Below are 22604 nucleotides of genomic sequence, written 5' to 3'. Positions count from 1 at the left end.
TCATTAAGCCTCTATATGACATAGCTAAGATTCAGCACATTTGTACAAATAATTCTCGTTAATTGAACATTGAGTATAATCCTTGCTTGGTATAGTATGTGTGAAACATATATTTGAAATTTAAAAATTATCATTGTGGGTTTCTGCAGCAAAAACACATTGATTAAAACTGATGATTCCGGAGCTACGGCAGAGGTAACATTCGTTATGTTTTTTTTTTTGGTTACGGTAATGGTAATGCATTACTTTTTTTATGTATATATATAACGTGGAGCCGTCAAACGTTCCCTTTTTATTTGAGTAACAAGTAACGCATTTAGTTACTTTTTACTGTAACAGATACATCATCATCATCATCATTTATTTGACCCTTAAGGGCCCCTTAGGGGCATTACATGAGGAGGGGGACATTTTTCTAAATACAAAAACAAAGAAAAAAATAGAAAGTTGTACAATCACACGAGCAATAATTTTGCAGGATCCGAGAACAGACGCACAGAAAATGTACTTATACAAGTATAAAAACATGCGCGCACAAAATTTACACATACAAGAGCGCAAAATACAGTGACAGTGGTAGAGTTTTAATGGGCTTCCAAGTTTAAGTGAGCTGTTAGTAGTTGTTTGAATACGCACGAGTCACGCTCTGAGACGATGGCTTCCGGTAAGTTATTCCATTCCTCGATGGCGACAGGAAGAAATGACTTATTGAATGCAACGGTCGTACCGAAAAGACGTTGGAGGCTTCTGGAATTAAATAGCCATCGAGAATAGCGGGCAGGAGAAAGCAAGAGAGAACCATGCAAGTGAGGAAAATAATAATATAATTTGTGAAATAAACAAAGTCGAGAAAGTGTACGTCTGTCAGCTAGATTCTGCAAGTCTAAAGACTCCTTTATAAGAGTGATGCTTGATGGGTGATCGTATTTGGACATAATGAACCGGGCAGCCCTATTCTGAACGGATTCCAACAGATTAATCAGATAGGTTTGGTGAGGGCTCCAAATGGACGACGCGTATTCGAGCTTCGTACGAACGAAGGTTACGTACGCAATTTTACGTACTGTAGGAGGTGATAGGCATAACGTTCTTCGGATGTAACCAAGCTTCTTTGATGCGACAGCAACTAAGTGTGTGATGTGATCCGACCACGTGAGAGTGACCACGTGAAATAAGCACGTCAAGGTATCGGTAACTATCAACATACGCCAAGGTCGTTGAGTTTAAATTGTAGACGTGTTCCGAGTTAGACTGTTTGCGAGATACGCGCATGACTTTGCATTTGGAAACATTGGTCTGCATCATCCAGAGTGAACACCAATTTTCAATTAAGGATAGGTCATTTTGTAGAATTTCGTGGTCGTCAGTGGTGGTTATTCGGCGATAAAGGACGCAATCGTCCGCAAATAATCGAATGGATGATGAAATTCCTGATGGTAGATCGTTCACATATATAAGGAAGAGTAAGGGGCCGAGTACTGACCCCTGAGGGACACCGGATTTAACGGGAGCAGCAGTGGAGTGAAGACCGGCAATGTCAGTGAACTGAGATCGGTGTGATAGGAAGCATCGAATCCATGACAGGGCTAAAGGGTCCCAGTTCAGACAGCAGAGTTTGTTTATTAGTCGTTGATGAGCCACACGATCGAAGGCTTTAGAGAAGTATATGTATATGACGTCAGTTTGGAATAGAGAATCTAAATTTAGGTGCAGGTCGGCAGTGAATTCAAAGAGCTGAGTTTCGCAGGACAAACCAGGTCGGAAGCCGTGCTGATTTTTGAAGAAAAACCCGTTGTTATCGAGGTGGTGGGCAACGTGCGAATAAATAATGTGCTCGAGGCATTTGCAGGCAATGCATGTCAGCGAAATAGGACGATAATTAGATGGGTTAGAACAGTCACCTGATTCGAATACTGGGGTTACCTTGGCAACTAGGTTGTAAGTTACCTTACAACCCAAAATATATAGACTTACAGGAGTAATGTCGGCCCACACCGTCAGTTGTGGTTGCGGTCTATAGGCTGGCTCTAAACATTACATGGATATATTACTTTTATCCAGCACGTGATAGTGAAGGTTTGCTCGACCATTGATGATCTCGACCTTTGAGGAATACACAACAGCTTCTCAATAATATGCATATGATCCAACCGAAGCGTGCACTTCGTTTCGCTAAAATTTACAGTCAACGTGAGTGCTGTCATCACGCCGTATGTTTTAGGTAGAAACTTAGCCTACTCAAAATACCCAAAGACGTCGATCCACCTAGCAACGCGTGGCTACCCGCTGACGATTCTGTATGAAAATAGCATCCACAGTGGAACCTGTCGCATCTGCTGAAATTTTATCGCAACATTATTATACTGCCACTTCGCTTGTATTTTTATGTCACTGCCTAGCGCAAAGGCACCGCCATTGTGGTTCAGTAGCTAAGGTACTCGGCTGCTGACCCACAGGTCGCGCGATCGAATCCCGCCCGTGGCGGCTGCATTTTCGATAGAGGCGAAAATGCTGTAGGCCCATGTGTTTAGATTTGGGTGCATATTAAAGAACCCCAGGTTGTCATAATTTCTGGAGTCCTCCACTTCGGCATCTCTCATAATCATATGGTGGTTTTGAAACGTTAAACACCACATATTAATCAATTGCCTTGCGCAAAGCACGCCTGGCTGTCTGCGAAAATTCTAGATTATTTTAGAATCTTCTGATAAGATTGAGACACCTACAATACGGATGATGTTCGATGCCACAGGTATATATAGCGACGTACCTTCATGCAGATCATATTACCGACGACCAATGCTCTAATTACCGCTATGTGCGTAAAGCGTGAATTTCTAGTACTTTGTACTTTTCTAGGCACACGTTCAAATAATAAAAGGTGTCGTCTTGAGCAACCCAAGTACCATATTCTTTGCTGTCACAACCACGTGGCAATATGGTGAGATGAGAACGGTGAAATGATTGATACAAAAGAGTGAGATACAAAACAGTGAAACAGGGCGTAAGTGTATGGCCAAGTTTTATTTAAGATGCGTATACCACAAGCTATTTTATTCTATGGAACCAATATATAGCAGATTTGTTAAATTACTGTGAATAGAATGTCAAGAGAGGAAGAACACGAACTTGGAAACTTGGAAAGAGACAGTGAGGATGAAAAGTGATAGGTATCGACGTAAAGTTTGATCGGTCATTCCACGCCAAACGTCCAAGGCATTTTGGTGACTACCTCAGGTGTATTCGAAAAATGTCGGGCTGATTTACTCAATGAAAGCAGTGTACTGCGAAAATGTTTTGCAGAAAAAAATGTTTTTGGTCATCTATATGTGACCAAAATACCGGCTATAGGCTGGGCCCTATATCAAGTCCTAAGATAAAAGCACATTTACTGAGCGAGTCTATATAGGCTCCATTTCTTTCTCCGACCTATGGTTCCGAATATTTAAAACCTCCTACTATGGCGTGCCTTGTTGTCGTATTGCCAGAAACTTTATTTTTCAAAAGATAAAACTGTTCATATCTCCCCTTCCCCGGAACTCATTTTAGGTCTTTTGATAAACACCAATCATATATCTTTAAAAGATGCTTGGATATCAACTATTCATAACCCTCATTTAAGGATGTGGAAATGAAATGACCGTCACTAAATGACCGTTGAGGTGATATATTAACATTAAAACGCATAGTAAACGTGACTAAAAAGCTAATTCTACGCTAAAACAATGTAACCTGAACTAATGATGTCACCACACCTCTAAAACCTCATGCAATGTATATTGCATACCTGGAAGGTGCAGTTATTCGAGCACTTTTTGCAGTGAAATTTGGCCATGGAGTTAATCCCGTTCATGGTGGTGCTATTTTTAAATTTGACGTTTGAATATATAACGAAGCATTAGGAAATTCTTTACGTGTAACCCATGTTTTTTTTGGCGATGTAATTGAGGATTGTGTGCATTGTGTTGGCACGAAGTTCAACGTAGGTGATGTGTTTGTAGAGTACACCGTTCGCTGACTGTGGTGAAATAGAAACAGCACATTATGTTAATTCATGCTACAAAACTCACGTGATCTGCTCCCAGAGAACAGAAGAATACATAACGAAGTGCGTTACTAACGGACGGAGGAACTAAATATTTCTCGGTCTTTTAATGTTGTTTCTGTAACTCAATCTACAAAAGTTTGTATTAAACTAGCAGGATGGTACGAAGGCATGGAATCGGGTTCTGCAGCTTGTTGTGACACATGTGCCGCTCCAGGTCACCTTTATTACGTGACATCGGAATCTACACTGAGCATGATCTATGATTATGTACCTAATCAACGGAGAATAAGTGCTAAGCTCCAGATTCATTATTAATGTGGTTTCAAAGACGAGAAAGCAGCACTATTCGTGAGCAATCGAGCACCCGTTCTCTCTCTATTGCGTTGAACAGCTTGGGCCCTCAGATGCCACTTCAGTTTTTTTCTTGAATAAATGTGGCGATTCGGAAAGTTGTGAGCACTAAACAAGACGTTAAGAAGAACGAGCGAGACAGGATGGGTGCTTGTGAACGTCGTGAGGGAGCATTAGTTTGCGCTAAAAATTTCCCGATAGCAATGCGCCATCTGGCTGGATTTCAAGTTTTGTTAAAATGTACGATGACACAGACCATGGGCTTTTGTCATGTCGTTTGCTACCAAATAAACAGCGGCTGCGTAATTTAGGGTACAATGAAAATTCTCGCGGCCATATTTCAAGAAGGAAGGAGGCAGAAACGCACCGTTCATGCCCTACATAATCCTTCATCACTCGCGGAAATAAATTTATTCAAGCTGAAACATGGTCGAAGAATTCTTTCACCTCTCGGCCATCAGAGAGGCTTTTAATTCTCGAGTCTCTTAACGAGATATTGCTGCCATCTTTTTTCCAAATGGCCTGCAGTTCTGTTGTACCGACACAACATAGCAATGCCCTTGTTTTTGTAGATTTTTTTTTCATTCCCATTTAAACACTTTTCCATTCATAGTCATGTTTGAAGCGCGTAAGAACTTGGCAAAGTCGTTTTCCACGCTCAAGTTTCTCGTACCCAATCTTTCGCGCTCTTTGTGCTCTTCAAGGAATGCAGAAAGACTACAAAACGCAATGAGCTCTACACCGTGCCATCGGGACTGGTATGGGGCAAACATGTTGCGAGTGGTGTCGCAGTGTTCTGCCATTGTGCTCCGTTCGCTGTTCCCTGCGCTCAAGTTTGGTCGACACGCGGCGTTGTTGCGGCGCCATTGGTGTCGTGTTTCCCGTTATACACAGTGTTCTGCGAATAAATGCCTCTGTGTAGCCGCTCGTGCCGAGGGCACGGATTACGTTTTTCCTTCCTTCCGCAGCTGTGGTAACAAACGATGGTTGGATTATCGGTTATTTATTTATTTTAGTTTTCTCGTTTAGCTAGTTTTCTGTATTCTTGTCCAAGAAAGATGATCTAGGACATTTTGGTTCTTGTGGGAATGGCCATAGGTATGTGCGTACGTGGTTGCAGCTCCACATTTCCAAGTGCTACGACTTTTTCCAAGTGGTACTCCACATTTCCAAGTGCCCTGCCAACGGCCCCTATTTTCTTTCTGCTCTGGCAGCCAAGGCCGTCACGTTCTTCCAAACCTTATCCTCCTTCCTACTTCTAAACTCTTTTGTCCACTCCCCCCCCCTCCCTTCAAGCCACTGAGCCGTGCTCTCACAAGAAAAGATAGCGTCATTTTTTCCTTTTTTTCAACCACAGATTCATCCATTCCGGGGAAGCTTGCATGCAGTAACTGGTTTGAAAGGCAGGTAAGGTTCGCGGAAACTCACCTCACCCTGAGCTACCGAGCACCATACAAAGCTTAGCCGAGAGTCATAAGGAGGCTAGATTGCAAAGCAAGATGAAAAGATAAGATATTTTGCCTAATGAAGTATTGCGAAAGCCACTGGGGCAACCCTTTCCTTTACCACCATCCCCATTTCTATTCGTACATTGAAGTAATGAGAAAAGTCCAACCAAAACATATTAAAAAAAAACGACGTTTTGAAGCCGATCTCTCACCCCTGAAGAAGAAGCCGGACCAGCTTCGAAACATCGGGTTTTTTTTTCCTTAAATATATTTTGCTTGGAGTTCTCATTCCTTCAGTTTCTATCCAAAACAGGCAGGCTTATGTCGAATGTTCCCCTTTGATTCCTGTCGTACATTATATCCTCCCTGCTACGACAAGCCTCCTCACACCGAAACCTTTACAGAAGCAATGACAGGTGTGCAGCCGTAAACAGCCCCTCTTTCCTCTTGGACGCTTATAGCCCTTGTGTGCGTGTGTGTGGGAGGGGGGGGGGTACAAAGAGGAGTACTGAAAAAAAAAATGTTTCATCTTGTTTTTTTTTATTTGTTGCAGCAGGTAGCTAACGACCTAGTCATTATTTTTCCTTTTGAGGAAGCAGCATACAATACAACATAATCATGCATACCTAAAAAGACGCGAACACAGGCGCTGTATTGCAACTGATGAGTTATTGTCGAAAGACTCAGCTTATGTAGGATAACACGTACATGTGCACTAACACCAGTGCATCCAATGAAGACAAGTTTTTCTTGTAGTGTTTTGCAGGAAGACTTGATGAATAATGAACCATGAATGCACCTTACCTGATACGAAACTCGGGACGGGTAACAGACTCTTTAAAGAACGTGACCCCGTCAAGTCATGGTTCTCAGATTTTCTGCTGACAAAAGTTTTACATTACAGCATTTCGCATAATGACCAAATTACAAGCGTAGGCGAATGAATATACCAGCATAGTATTACCAAATTTCAAATTAGCACAGGTATTTGCAGCCGTTTCATATAGTACTTATTGTACTTAGTGCTATTAGCGCGCATGTGCCCGTCGCGGAAATTGCATGTAATGTAAAGTTTCTCATTAATATTAATATTTAGACCCTATTGAAAATCCTGGGTTGGTGTATGCTGGAAGTGTTAGTGGATATGGTGGAAAGAATAGTGGATATGGTGGAAATATTAGTGGATATGGTGGAAACTGTAGTGGGCATAATGGCTGATGACGGCGAAAGTGGAAAAAATGATGGCAGATTGTGGTGACGGTGGAAAATGCCGGCTAATGACGGCTAGAGTGGAAAAAATGGTGGCAAATGGTGGTGGTGGTGGCGAGCCAATAGTGGTGACGGTGGAAAATGCTGACTCATGGTGGCGAGGCAAAACGTGTTTGGTGGAAGGCTTGGTGAGCAAGGTGGATGACGGTGGCATGATGAAAAGTACAGAACAGTATGCGAAATCACCTATTGGTAGTGTTTCATTCTTGAATGCGCAGAGATATATGTTTACGGTCAAAAGAAACAGACGCTGCTCATTACGCTTTCTAGTATGTTTTTTTTTCCTGTGGTGTCAACAATGCTTCAATTTTTGTGGAGTACAGAATATGCGGCCGGGCACGTACTTACATCAGTTCGACATCCTCGATGTGTTTCTTTGTTGTAATGTTTAGAAGACTAGAATTGTCACTGTGAACTTGACAGTAAAAGTTTTACATCGGCACGTAGTATTCGACCAATAAATGAGCTCCAGTTTGCAATCCCCCCTTTCAATGTTGGAACAGAACACAGCAATCCCTCGATGTCGCCACTCTGGTAATTCTTGCACACTATATTGTTTGAGCCATACCTTAATGTTAAGAAAGTGCGTGCGAATATGCATAAACTTTCACTTTCGACATGCGTCGAAATTAGCTTCAGCGAAATTGATTTTTACCCCTCGGTTCTACCACCATGATTTCCACCAAAGGTTAGTCATACCGATCGAGCCCGTACAAGTGTTTTCGGCGCTTCTGGGTTTCAGAATACACAGTTTTGACGAGTAAAAATGACAATACAGCACAGCTGTGGCATCGTTTAACCTAAATGAAACCTTTTTATTGCGGACGGTGCCCGCGCAAGAAGCGACAAACATCGATGGGACGCACTTGCAGCACTTCCACCAAAGGTACGCCTCCCCTCACCGACAGCCGCCGGTCGCACTCGCCGGCACTTCACTGGCTCTTATGCGAGAACATAGCCACATCAATTTGTATGCTTACTGAACTAATATGATGGAATAATGTTTCTGGCGCATTGCATTCGTTTCGGCCAAGCCGTTATGTAGTTGTTCCTAACGACAGAGCAACAGCGGCGCGCTGGCACGACTGCGGTGTGCGTTGCGCGAAAAACATCAGAATCAATTGTGTGGGCGTATCTATCGAATGAGAATAGAAGCGTCATAAAGCCTGAACTGATATCGCCCTTTGGAAGGAGCGAGAAACAGATTATAAACTTGGCATTAACCACCGACAAACTCGCTAGCTGGATTCCGTGCCGACCGGTTGGGTGCGCGCGCTTGCGATCTCCGGCGTCAGCGTAGCTCTGGCCGACTGGGCTCGCCCTACGTCACCTCCTGACGCCGACGACCTACGACGACAGTGTAGCTCTGACCGACTGGACTTGCTCTACGCCATCTACCGACGCCGGCAAGAGCTCTCGCAAGTGTGCCCCGTCCTCGGACTCCAGTGACCGTGCTTCCATCTTTCCTATCTCTCCTATCCCCTCAGTTTGTTGTCGCTCGCTCCGGCTTACCACCTCGCGTCTCTTCCTCTTTTCTACACCTTTACTCCTACCCTTTTATCCCTCCTCACCCCCATCCCTTGTGAGCTACTGTTGAGGTGTCGCTCACTGAAGCAGACAGTTACGGGGCTCACTTTTCTCTTCCTTTCTCTCTTGAGAATCACTTCTCTCTCTACCTGCTCCTTAGTCTACTGAGTTGTTGTTTCTTTTCCTTGCGGTTGTAAAATGTAACAAGAACATAGCGCTGTTGCCATTATCGCAGTGGCAATCGTTACAAGCAGCAGTTGTTCGTGGATATCAAATATGCAGATTTTAACAAATGCAGATCCCATCCCTCCCGAGTAAACAACAAACAGAACTGAAGTTAAAAAGTGACTTCCTGAATTAACTAACGCTATAACACCCACGTCGCCATTTGTCGGCGTGGCGCAATGATTCCTTCCGTTCAAAAAGAGTCTGACTGATAGTACTCCTTACGACTTGTTTATGTTGTTGGGACTTTATTCATTATGGAAAAGTCACATGATCGATAGACACGCCGAGCCACCACGGTCAACAAGATCTGTCTTCCGAGAAGCAGCTGCTAAAGTGCGCAGTGTTGTCAAGACTTTTGACCCCGTTCCGGAGTGGCTTCACGTTCTTGACGCTTGTGTGTGTTTGCCTAACTTCTGATGAAGTATGTTCTGTGTACTTGCTGGTAATAATCTCATCCATTAAAGAAAAAAAAGTCGGCGTGGCGCAATGGTTAGTGTGTTCAGTTCAGCATTCGAAGGTAGCAGGTTCGATTCCCCGCTGCCGCAGCTTTTTTTTTTGCGGGAGCTTTCTACACCATTTTTTATACAAGTATTTTTTATCTTTACTGGCAGCTTGTCACGGTGGTTCTGACGCTGCTTCACGCTCCAGCATTTCCAGCTGGAGCGCGTCATCCACCATCCGCTCCACCATAGCCATCATACACCATGTGCCACCAACATTTCCACCGCCATAACCCACCATTCCTATGGTGGACGCTTTTTCAATAGAGGAGGCAGTGGAAATAACTTGTTCTTGTATGTTGAAAGCTATTATATATATATATATATATATATATATATATATATATATATATATATATATATATATATATATATATATATATATATATAGTGGGAGTAATAATTCAATGGGCCAGTTAGTCTTCGTGAAGGTATGGGATATGGCACAACGGGAGCGTTGTCAACAAGGATAAATATATTTATTTCCCAACAGTTTCGGGAGGGGACCTCCCTTCATCAGGGGATGAGTATATATATATACTATATATATACATAGAGTATATATATATAGAGTATATATATATAGTGTATATATATATATATATATATATATATATATATATATATATATATATATATATATATATATATATATATATATATATATATATATATATATATATATATATATATATATATATATATATATATATATATATATATATATATATATATATATATATATATATATATATTGAAATACAACGGTTCAGCTGACGCTTTATTCAAGCACCAGCAAGATGGCGCCAATGAAGAAGAGGAACGGGGCGAAGACTGATGCTGATGATGGTTATTGACAGATGAGGAAGATGACGTCCAATGAATTCTTACACTAATTTCCCCCGTCGACGGAAGCGGCCAGCCTGGCCGCAAATTACGCTGGGGAACGCATACGATAGGGCTTGAGACGCGAAACGCGCACAATCTCTGTCCCGCGGCAGCGTTGGTCAGTGGGGACATGAACAGGTGTGACAAGGTAGTTCACCGGTAAGGTCTGTTCGACAACTTTGTAGGGGCCAAGATAGCGTGACTCAAGCTTCTCGCATAAGCCAGGCGTTCGCGCAGGAGTCCACAGAAGTACATCGTCGCCAGGGCGGTAGAGAACGATGCGGTGAGTGGCATCGTAACGATGTTTGCGATCTTCTTGGCTAGCTTCGGTGTTTACACGGGCAAGACGACGGCATCGAGCAACACGGGACAGAAACTGGTCGCAAACGAATGGTGAAGAGTTGACGGGGCCAGAAAAGAATTAAACGTCGAGTGGTGATGTCGGTTGGCGTCCGTATACTAGGAAAAATGGAGAATAGCCTGTGGTTCGTTGAACTGACGTATTATATGCATACGTGACAAAGGGAAGTATGGCATGCCAATTGCGATGGTCCGGTCGGATATACATGGACAACATGTCACGCAGCGTGCGATTAAATCTTTTTGTTAAGCCATTGGTTTGCGTGTGATAGCTAGAAGTTGTTTTATGAACTGTTTTTGATGCTTGAAGAACTTCACTGAGCGTGCTTGAAAGAAATGCCTTGCCCCGGTCGCTCAAAAGAACACGAGGTGCTCCATGACGTAGGTAAATAGCATTCAAGAAGAAAGTTGCTACTTCCGAAGCAGTTCCTGAAGTGATCGAGGCCGTCTCAGCGTACCGGGTCAAGTGATCAACGGCGGTGACGTTCTATCTCTTGCCGTCTGATGTAGTTGGGAGAGGCCCGAAGAGGTCAATTCTGACGACAGAGAACGGCTCTGATGGACAAGGAAGTGGTTGTTGGGTCCCGACTGGAGCAGTTGTGGGCCGCTTGCGGTGTTGGCAAAGTGCGCACGAGGCAATATATTTAGCTACCGTCGCGGAAAGACCTGGCCAGAAGAATCGACTGCGGATGCGCTGGTATGCTTTGTAGTAACTCAAGTGTCCTGACGTTGGGTCGTCGTGGGAAGCACGCAGAACTTCAGTGCGTAGTGCGCGTGGTACGACGGGAACCCATTGGTGGCCTTCTGGGTGGAAAATGTATCGATATAGCACATCGTCCTCCAACTTGAATAGTCGGAGTTGTTTCCGGAGCCTGGCATTAGGGGAAGACGAAGCGCCGGTAAGCCGACCGGTGATGTCAGTGCAGTAAGAATCGGCTCGCTGGTGAGTAGTAAGTACTGACGGACGGGTGGATGAAGGTAAGGAAAAAATGTCTGATATCAACGAGGCGTCCTCCGTATAGCCAATTTGACAAGGGGATGTGACGTGTGCCGAAAACTGCGGCAAAGGGCATCGTGACAAAGCGTCGGCATCTTTATGTTGTCTTCCAGTCTTGTAGACGACGTCAAAGTCATAAGATTGTAATCGGAGAATCCAGCGGCCAAGCCGTCCCGACAAGTTTTTGATTGTGGACAACCAGCAAAGAGCATGGTGGTCTGTCATAACAGTAATATGTCGACCATGTAGGTACGGACGAAATTGTTGGATGGACCAGACAACAGCGAAGCACTCTTGTGTGTGCGGTTATCGAGTACCTCTTCTCTGCAGAGGTCAGAGTGCGGCTTGCATACGCGACAACTTTCTCGCGAAAGGCATGGTCGCGCTGGAGGAGTACGGCGCCGATTCCTTGTCCACTAGCGTCAGTGTGTAATATCGTAGGTGCCCTGTCATCGAAATAACCAAGCACAGGTGGGGATGTCAGTGTCTGCTTGAGTTCTTAAAATGAGGCTTCAAATTGATCCTTCCAATCGAAGGAACTGGTACTGGCAAGGAGCTTGTGGAGAGGAGCAGCAGTAGTGGCAAAGTTGCGAATGAAGCGGTGAATGTACGATGCGAGTCCAAGGAAACTGAGTAGTTCTTTGGAGCGAAAGGGTCGCAGAAAGTTGAGGACTGCGGAAATTTTGTCAGGATTGGGCTGGATGCCATCTTTACTAACGAGATGTCCTAGAACTTTTATAGCTGTGTTGCCAAAACGGCACTTCTTTGTGTTTAGTTGAAGTCCAGCATTGGAGAGACGTGTGAGCACTTGATCTAGGCGTTGCAGATGATCAGCAAAAGTAGAAGAAAACACGACGATATCATCGACGTAGCATAGACAAGTTTTTCCCTTGAGGCCACGAAGAACAGTGTCGATCATCTTTTCAAATGTGGCGGGAGCATTACATAGGCCGAATGGCAATACGTTGAACTCGTAAAGACCGTCCGGCGTAGAAAATGCGGTCTTTTCTCATTCTGCTTCGTCCATTGGTATTTGCCAATGCCCGGACCGAAGGTCAAGGGTGGAAAAGTATTGGGCACCTTGCAATGAGTCAAGTGCATCATCTATACGGGGCATCGGATATACATCCTTTCGGGTATCTTGTTGAGTGAACGGTAATCAACACAAAATCGTACCGATCCATCCTTCTTTCCTCCAACACAACGAGTGATGACCAAGTACTGGTAGAGGGTCGTATGATGTTTATTTTTAGCATATCGGTCACGTTCTTCTCGATAATTTTGCGCTCGGCTAAGGAGACTCGATAGGGACGACGGCGTACAACAGTCTGACCATCAGTGTCGATGCGATGATGCGCAACTGTGGTCTGTCCTAGTGCCGAAGCATTGGCGTCGAAGGAGGGCTGGTGTTTCGTTAGCAAAATCAACGCCTCACGTTGAGAAGCAGAAAGGTCAGGATTTATCCCTGGAGCAAAGGAGGAGGAAGTAACAGACTGGGACTGTTGTAGCTGAGCTGTCAAGGCGTCAAGAGAGACCAGAGATACCAGTTGGGTATCCACATAACATGACACTGCAGAACCTTGGGGTAGGAGGACAGGCTTTGGGTAGGGTTCAGGCCAAGGATTATCGCAGCACTGCCTTTGAACCGCACCGGGCTGGAGGGGACTACAACGCCGCGAGCTAGACAGCTGCTGAAAGGGGTGGTAAGGACGTCACCATTGGCAATATTCGCAGAAGTGATGGTGATGAGTTGCTCCTGACCCGGGAGCAGTATGGATTCGGAAGCTGTGAAGAAACGCAATGGTTTTTTGTCTACGCGTTCGCTGCAGTGATCGGTCTCGGTCATTTCAACTACACGTTGACGGCAAGAAATTAATGCAGATGCTGATGAGAAAAAGTCCCTACCTAATATTAGTTCATGAGCACATGAAATTAAGACTGCGAAGATGATGTGATGACGAATACCATCAATGAAGACACGCGCTGTACATTGGGCCGATGGTCTAATTATTGCTCCATTGGCCCCAATCAAAGCTGATCCAAGGTAGGGTGTCTTCACTTTCCGCAATCGAGAACACAAGTTGGCACGCATAACTGAAATAGTTGCTCCCGTGTCCGCCAAAGCTAACACCTGGACACCTTGCACTGTTACCAATAACATGCCTGACGATCGTTTAGGAGGACTTGGGTCATTTCGCCGCGATGCAGTTTTCCCTCCAAAAACTGCACTGTTTAGTTTTCCGATCGTTGGGCAGCCAGTTGAGAGACAGGCCGAAGTGGTAAAACAGAGCGTCGGAGTGGCGAAGGGGAGCGTAGTCGGGATGCACGTGTATTGTTGGTCGTGTTGGAAATGCGCACAGGAGACGGTGATCGGTGGTTGGAACGACTGTCGGCATAATGGTAGTAACCTCGAGCACATGTGTCGTCTCGTTCAAAAGCGCCATAACCACGACGTTCATCTTGCTTCCGACGTCGACAGACACGGGAAATGTGTCCTCTAATTCCACAGTAGTAGCAAATAGGCCGTGGGGCCCACCAGGAAGAATGGTAGGTTGGGTTCGGTGAACGAGCGACTAGAGGTGCGAGATGTTCATGATCAGGCACAGGTGGCGGTATTTGAGACGGCGAGGGTCGCATTAAAGCGATCTGTCACCGGCATGACTGTCAGTCACTCACGGCTCGTCTTTCTTCAGGTTGCGCAGATGCTGGCAATTTTCCTTGGTTCTGGAACAACAACGTGTCCTATCTTCGATGACAGCACAAACCCGGATATCTGCCCGGCTTTTCAACTGCTGTCGGATTGCTCCTCACCGCTGGATGTGCTAGCGCTGTCGGCACCGTCCGGCTACCGTTACTTCGTCTGGCAACCCGGGACGCTACAGGACGGCGCAGTGCTACTTAAGCGACTACTGCAACCACCCACTTTGGGATCTGGCACCGGCATGGCTGGCAGTCACTCACGGCTCGTCTTTCTTCAGGTTGCGCAGATGCTGGCAGTTTTCCTTGGTTCTGGAGCAACAACGTGTCCTATCTTCGATGACAGCACAAACCCGGATATCTGCCCGGCTTTTCAACTGCTGTCGGATTGCTCCTCACCGCTGGATGTGCTAGCGCTGTCGGCACCGTCCGGCTACCGTTACTTCGTCTAGCAACCCGGGACGCTACAGGACGGCGCAGTGCTACTTAAGCGACTACTGCAACCACCCACTTTGGGATCTGGCACCGGCATGGCTGGCAGTCACTCACGGCTCGTCTTTCTTCAGGTTGGTTATTCTTATCGCCTTGTTAACGGAAAGCCGTTTAAAAAATTGGTGCCAGATCCCAACTCGCTGTCGACTACGATTGTTCAAAATGTTTTCCTGCTGGGTGCAAAATTTTTGTCATGCATGCGTGTTGCTCGAATGTTGCTGCTTCTGTCTGGGGATGTAGAACGAAACCCGGGCCCTCTGACATCCCAACAAGAAAAAGAAATGTTGGATGTCATCATGACACTACCGTCAATGCAACAGCAACAGACTGACATTCTTTCGGAAATTCGTTCCATTCGAGCCACCAACAAGCACTCGAACAAAAGCTATCGCAACTGGCAGAAAAGGTCAAGCTCGTGGAAGATAACGTGTCCCCTTTAGGGATGACGTAACGCAACTACTCGCTCAAAATGAAGATCTTGCTGATACCTGCGCCAAATTACGGGACTCGTATGAGGACCTAGATGGCAGATCTAGAAGAAACAATTTGATAGTTTATGGCCTTTCAGATACTGTAAATGAAACGTGGGCTCAGTCAGAGGCTCGAGTGATTGCCTTTTGCTCCGAAAAACTGAACGTGGCAATCAGCACTGCTGCCATTGAAAGAGCTCACAGGCTAGGACGCTACAGAGCGGTAAAGGCAAGGCCCATAATTCTGAGGTTTTTGTCATTTAAAGACAAAGAACGTGTGCTTGCTGTTGCCTCAAAGCTGAAAGGAACTGAGTTCGCGTTGAGTGAGGACTATTCCAGTAAAGTTCGACAGGAAAGGAAGAAATTGATTCAGTTCGCCAAAAACCGTAAAGCAGAATATAAGTTGCATTTTAATAAAATGAAAATAGGCAACCAAACCTTCGTATATAATGCTGAAACCGACACCGTGACCAGGGATACTCGATAGCCACTAACGAATGCAGCTTACCGTAAAAAGAAACCATCCGGCAAACACGATCTCGTATGTATTGTAGTAAATTGCAGAAGCCTCAAAAATAAAACTATAGAGTTCAGTTCCTAGATAGAATCAACAAATCCGCACGTAGTCATTGGTACAGAATCATGGCTCGACAACACAATGAGCGACAGCGAAATGTTTCCCTCTGGCTATACCGTATATAGGAAAGACCGTAATTGCCATGGTGGTGGTGTATTTGTTCTCATTCAAGATAGCATAGCTAGCAATTCTATAAGCATCGAAGCCGACTCATGCGAAACTGTCTGGTGTAAAATTTTGCTACAAAACGGTTCTTCCGTTGCCATTGGCTCATTTTATAGGCCGCCCGGTATAAGAACTGCCCATCCTCTCTTTCAGTTGAGCAACGTTTTATTAAGTTTGCAAACAACGCACGTAATTCACGGAGGCGATTTTAACTTCCCGGATGTAGAATGGAAGTCCTTTAAACCCGTGTTAAACACAACGTTTTTCCTGTATACTACCTTTAGGGAGATGATTAATGCCCACTCATTATTTCAATTTGTCGAAGCGCCAACAAGAATTGGTGGTGACAGTGCAAACATTCTTGATTTATTTTTGTGCAGTGAACCGGATCTTGTATCCTCTGTTGTCACGGTCCCTGGTATCAGCGACCATGAAGTTGTCACTAAAATGTCTTGTAGTGCTAAAAACCGCCGCGCTCAGGCACCCCGCAAAGTGTTCTCATATGAAAAAGGTGACTACCCATCACTGTCGCGTGAACTGGATGCATTTTTCCCTGAGTTCCAATCGCATAGTTCATCGTTAGACATGAATGCGCAGTGGAATTTCTTCAAAACAAAGATAATGTCCTTGACCCAAACTTTCATTCCTTCGTGTATCATTTCGGCCAGGCGACGCAATGATAAACCATGGCTCAGTAGGGAACTCCGATCAAAAATAAATAGAAAGAATCGATTGTATCGAAAGTATTGCCAAGTGCCTGATCCTGCGTTGCTTTCAAAAATGAAAGAGATAGGCAAAATGGTGACAAAAGCTATGCGCAGAGCACAAGAAATGTACCTTTGTGATCTAGGCGAGAAACTTAAAACCAACCCCAAGAAAGTGTGGAAATACGTGAAAAATAAAAGTAATTCTAGACCCACTATTCCTGACATCATGTACGGGATAAATTACGAATCTAACACGGAAGCCAAAGCTCAGGGTTTCAATACATACTTTCAGTCTGTGTTCTCGCATCCAGTTAACACATGTAGTCTATGCCAGAATGATGGCTCGCTCCCGCAAATGAACGACATAGAAATTTGCGAACGCGGTGTCGTGCTCTTGATGGAAAAAGTAAATGTTCACTCTGCTCCTGGTCCTGACTGTATATCCAACTTCGTCTTGAAAAACTGCGCAGTGTCTATCGCCCCTTTTTTAACTCTCATGTACAAAACGTCGCTTGAACAATGCGTTTTACCGGCTGATGGGAAAAATGCCAACGTAACGCCAGTATATAAAAGCGGAGATAAAACAAAAAAGTGTAACTACAGGCCCATTTCTCTGACAAGCGTGTGCTGCAAGACACTCGAACATATCATTTACACAAACTTAATGAATCATCTTCAAAGTAATAACTTCTTTTCCCCATTGCAACATGGTTTCAGGGCGGGTTTCTCGTGCGATACACAACTGGTCGAGTTCACGCACGACATTGCAGCTTCTATTAACTCAGGCCTTCAGGTTGACTGTATATTTCTGGATTTCCAGAAGGCATTCAATTCCGTGTCACATGTGTTGTTGCAAAAGCTTCATTGTCTAGGCATACCTAATGCCCTTCTCATGTGGATTGAGGCGTACCTTTCAGAAAGACAGCAGTGCGTGATTCTTGACGGTGTGTGCTCATCAAGCGTCGGTGTATTGTCAGGAGTGCCGCAAGGGTCAGTTTTGGGGCCCCTGCTTTTTCTTATTTTTATAAATGATATCTCCGACAATCTCTCTAGCCGTGTTCGATTGTATGCTGACGATTGCTGCATTTACAGTAACATTACCTCTGAAGCGGACACCGTTCAATTGCAGAATGACTTGAACTCCGTAGTTTCTTGGTGTGATTCATGGAGAATGACACTAAATCTGTCGAAGTGTAAATTGGTGAGGTTTACGAACAAAAAACAGCCTCGGATTTCAAATTACGTCATGGCCGGGGCTACCTTTCCGGTTGAAACAGAATATAAATACCTAGGGGTCATTTTTTCTGCCAACCTATCTTGGAATGCTCATATTAATTACTTAACATTAAAGGCTAGTCGAGTGCTAAATTTTTTGAGGCGCAATTTCAGACAGGCACCAACTAAGTTGAAAGAAACACTATACATATCCAATGTGCGTCCCATATTAGAATATGCCTGCAGTGCCTGGGACCCCTCAACAAAATCAAATATAGAAGCCCTGGAGCGTGTACAGGCACGCGCAGCACGCTTTGTGGCAAGCAATTATAACTTTACCATAAGATCAGCTGACATTCGTTCAGGATTGCAATGGCCTCTGTTAGCTGACCGGCGAAAATACCTACGACTGTCCCTATTTTACAGCATATTCATGAACAAAACAGGCATCGACAAGGATCAGTATATAAGGCCACCTACCTATGTGTCACCCCGTACTGACCATTCTTTAAAACTGCGTGAATACACTTCCAGGATCAACGCATTCAAATACGCCTTTTTTCCAAAAACCACGCATGAGTGGAACGGCTTGCCAGAGGAAATTGTGTCTGCGCCTCCCTTATCTTTTGTTAAAAATTTGCACAATTTTTTGTTGAACTAATCATTACTGTACATTTCTGATGCGTTCCGTACTAATTATTTTCTTTTGTTTTTATTGCCCTGTGTTACCAATAGCACTCTTCTCTTTCAACGTTTGCTTTGTATTTGCAATTTGATGCCTTATTTATGACAGTGTTGTTTCACTTTGTTGTTTCACTTTGTTATGACTATGTTCTTTTAAACGATACAGCCTTTTATCCGCAACCATCTTTTTCGGTATATCGACTGTACTGTATTCTTTTGCTTGTTCTCCCCCCTACAATAATTCCCGTAAGGGCGATGTAGGTACATGTATAAATAAATAAAATAAATCTGTGCATACGAAGCGGGTTGGGGACATGGTGGAGCACAGTGGGTGCTTTGAAACGCTGACATTTCTTCCCTAATAATGCCACGCAGATCGCTAAAGGCGGGTTGAGCGGGGAACGTTGTTAGAAGGAGGTAAACTGTAGGCTTGCGATTCCTCACGAATTATGACTCGAATGATAGATCGGAGCTCAATACTGTCTGCCAGGGGATTCTCAGAGAAGTCGGGTCGCAGGCAGATTGACTGCAAGGTATCAAGACGCTGGCATACAGAGACGACGTCGGAAACCGTCGAAGGGTTGTGCGCGACGAGGGCGTTGAAAGCGGTAGGTCCGATACCCTTCAGAAGGTGCCGGACGCGATCACCTTTTGGCACGGGGTCGTCGATACGGCGGCAAAGTGCAGGCACATCCTCAATATTGGAAGTGTAGGACTCATCGCAATGTTGAACGCGTTCTGCCAGTTTTTTGCGCGCAACTTTTGAACGGACGGTCGGTGTGCCGAAAATGCGTCGGAGCTGGTCTTTAAAGGAAGACCAATTGCGGAACTTGCTCTCATGATTCAGGAACCACGTCTTGGCAACCCGAAAGACGTAAAACTGGACGCGTGCTAATTTCGACGCCTCGTTCCAGTTGTTGTAGACACCTACACTGTCATAGTTGTCGAGCCAGTCTTCGACATCTTCGCCAGGCAGACCGGAGAAGATTGGAGGCTCCCGAGGGGGGTTGTTGATCGGGCTAGGGTTGGCGGCTAGTGGTTGCGCCGGCAGGTGATTCGGTTTGGCTTGCTCTTGCGCCATGGTGCTCTGCTGGCGTAAGTGACGGCCCGAACAGAGCTCCAGGAGCTGACTTTGGATGGAGAGAGGTCGAAGAGATCGGGAAGCACCTTCCACCACTTGAAATACAACGGTTCAGCTGACGCTTTATTCAAGCCACAGCAAGATGGCACCGATGATGAAGAGGAACGGGGCGAAGACTGATGATGTTTATTGACAGATGAGGAAGATGACGTCTAATGAATTGTTAATATATATATATATATATATTGTAAGAATGATATATATATATATATATATATATATATATATATATATATATATATATATATGATGCCACCACAGGTTGGCCACGTTCAAGTAGCCGCCGCAATCATCGTGGCAAGAGCGCAAGCAAGACCCGACTGGCATGCGCCACGCGTTCGTGCGCTCCGGCAACGAGGAGAGGAAGATAGTTTGATCTGTGCCACTCGGCTACTCGGACTTGACGACCATAGTCTTTAGAATCGTGGGCACAAGTTCACCCTAATAACTACGCTTGTTTTTGAACCTGTCTGCCTCAGCATCGCTACATTTCTGGTGGAGTTGCTGGGTATGAATCGAAACCCCGCGAGCTCAAGACAGCGTAGCCCCGACGACCAGTGTATCAACCCCGTGGAAGTGACTCCTGTACACCAGAGGGCAAGTCGCCGTCTTCGAAGTGACTCACCTGAGTTCGGTCCTCTTCACTTCACACCAAGGGGAATTCAAACGATGGATGCCACCACTATGACTACCCAGGTAACACCGGCACAAGTGTTCATTAGCCAACCGCACCATCCACCAGTATTCCACGGCGACTCGTACGAGGATGTTGAAGATTGGTTGGACCTGTTCGAGAGAGTGGCGAGCTTGAATGGATGGGACGAAAGAGAGAAGCTCCGTCGCGTATACTTCGCCCTGGAAGACTTCGCAAAGACATGGTTTGAGAACCATGAAACCTCGTTGTCTACCTGGGAGGTATTTTGTCGACAAGCGGTGGCTACGTTCGCGAACATAGACCGGAAAGAAAAGTCGGAGGCTGCTCTTCAATCGAGGAACCAGCTCACGAACGAGAGTGCTGCTATGTACATTGAGGAATGGTCCGTCTGTTCAAGCGTGCGGATTACAACATGGCTGAGGATAAGAAGGTGCGCCATCTAATGCGCGGAGTGAAGCAAGATCTGTTCGCCGTTCTCGTCCGCAACCCTCCGAGCACAGTTGCTGAGTTTTACTCGAAAGCGACAGCTATCGAAAAAACACTGGAACAGTGGGCTCGGCAGTACAACCGGAATCTTAACTGCGCATCTGCACAGGTATTCTACGGAGGCGTGCGAAACGACGTTGAAGCCCTGCGAGAGCTCATTAGATCAGTTGTTAGAGAAGAACTGAGCAGACTGCAAATGCCCCAGACTCCAACTGCACTATCCGTTACGGACGTTGTTCGTGACGAACTGAGGCAGGTGATACGAGAGCCAGAGCGTGAGCTGCAGCCGGTTCGACCTATCCGAACATACTCTGAGGTTGTCAGACAACCCACCGTACACAGCAATGCAGCAGTTGCGATGGCGACGACTCCTCTCCCACCTGCAACACGCAGCGCACCTCGTCCACGGGAACCAACAGCTACCTATCTGCCCCCAGGAGCACGTAGCACACATCACTATGTGGAGCGTAGGCCCAGGAAAAGTGACGTCTGGCATGATCACGAGCGCAGGCCTCTGTGTTTTCATTGTGGGGAAGCGGGTCATCTGTACAGATTCTGTCCTTACCGATAGGCTGGATTAAGAGGTTTCCCGTCGTATGCACCGTGCCCCCGAAACGGCGAACGACCAGCGGAGATTGAGGAGTACTTGTCCACGCGACAGAACTCGCCGACTCTACGCCAACACCGGTCAAGGTCACCATCGCCTATGCGCTACCGGTCCTCCAGCCCACGTAGATCTTCAAGGCAGCCTGGTCATCGCTCTCCAAGTCCACTCCCGGAAAACTGAATCAAGCGACCTGTGGAGGTGAGGCCGCTGATAACGTCAGTTACGAAGATCCTCCAATATGGTTTGAGGGTGATGACGGTGTATTTCCGGCAGATGGGTGCAGCAATGAAAACGTTACTTCAGATTTGCGGTTGAGAATGGAAGGATGGGAGTTGAATGCCTTAGTCGACACCGGTGCTGATTATTCAGTGATAAGTCACAAGATGGTGAAAAAGCTAAACAAAGTTGTGACACAGTGGAGTGGATCGTGGATACGCACGGCAGGTGGTCACACTATTACGCCTCTTGGCAGATGCACTGCAAGACTTGAATTACGGGGCTTTATTTACGTGGCCGATTTCATTGTGCTGCCAGAATGTTCAAGGGAACTCATTATAGGAATGGATTTTTCGCGAGCTAATGGCGCCGTAATTAACCTGCGTAGATCCAGCGTGTCGTTATCGACTGAAAGAGCTATACTTGTGGAGGAATCTGAGGAACGACGCCTAACTGCTCTACGCGTTGTTCATGATGATGTAACTGTGCCGCCACGCTGCAGTGTAATGGTGCTCGTAGAAAATGACGCATTGTACAACCACGAAGGCATAGCGGATACAAATGTAGGGCTGTTTTTGAACAAAGGTGTTTGCGTAGCTAGGGGTCTTGTTCACTTGACGAAAGGCCGTGCAGATGTCCTACTCACAAATTTCTCCAATGAACTTCAACACATCGCTCAAGGCACGGCTATTGCCTATTTACACGACTTCTGTATGGCGACTGAACTATGCAGCTTAACGACATCAACCACTCGACCAGTGGCCTGCAACATCGACACATCCGTGACCATCAATCAGAGCCTTCCGGACCGTCAAAAGAAACAGATTTACGCCTTGGTAAAAGAATTCTCTGATTGCTTTTCAAGTGCCTCGAAGG

Source organism: Rhipicephalus microplus, chromosome 2, assembly GCF_043290135.1.
Source record: "Rhipicephalus microplus isolate Deutch F79 chromosome 2, USDA_Rmic, whole genome shotgun sequence".
NCBI lineage: Eukaryota > Metazoa > Arthropoda > Arachnida > Ixodida > Ixodidae > Rhipicephalus > Rhipicephalus microplus.
The sequence above is the reverse complement of the archived record's forward strand: the minus strand, read 5'-3'. Positions refer to the sequence as shown.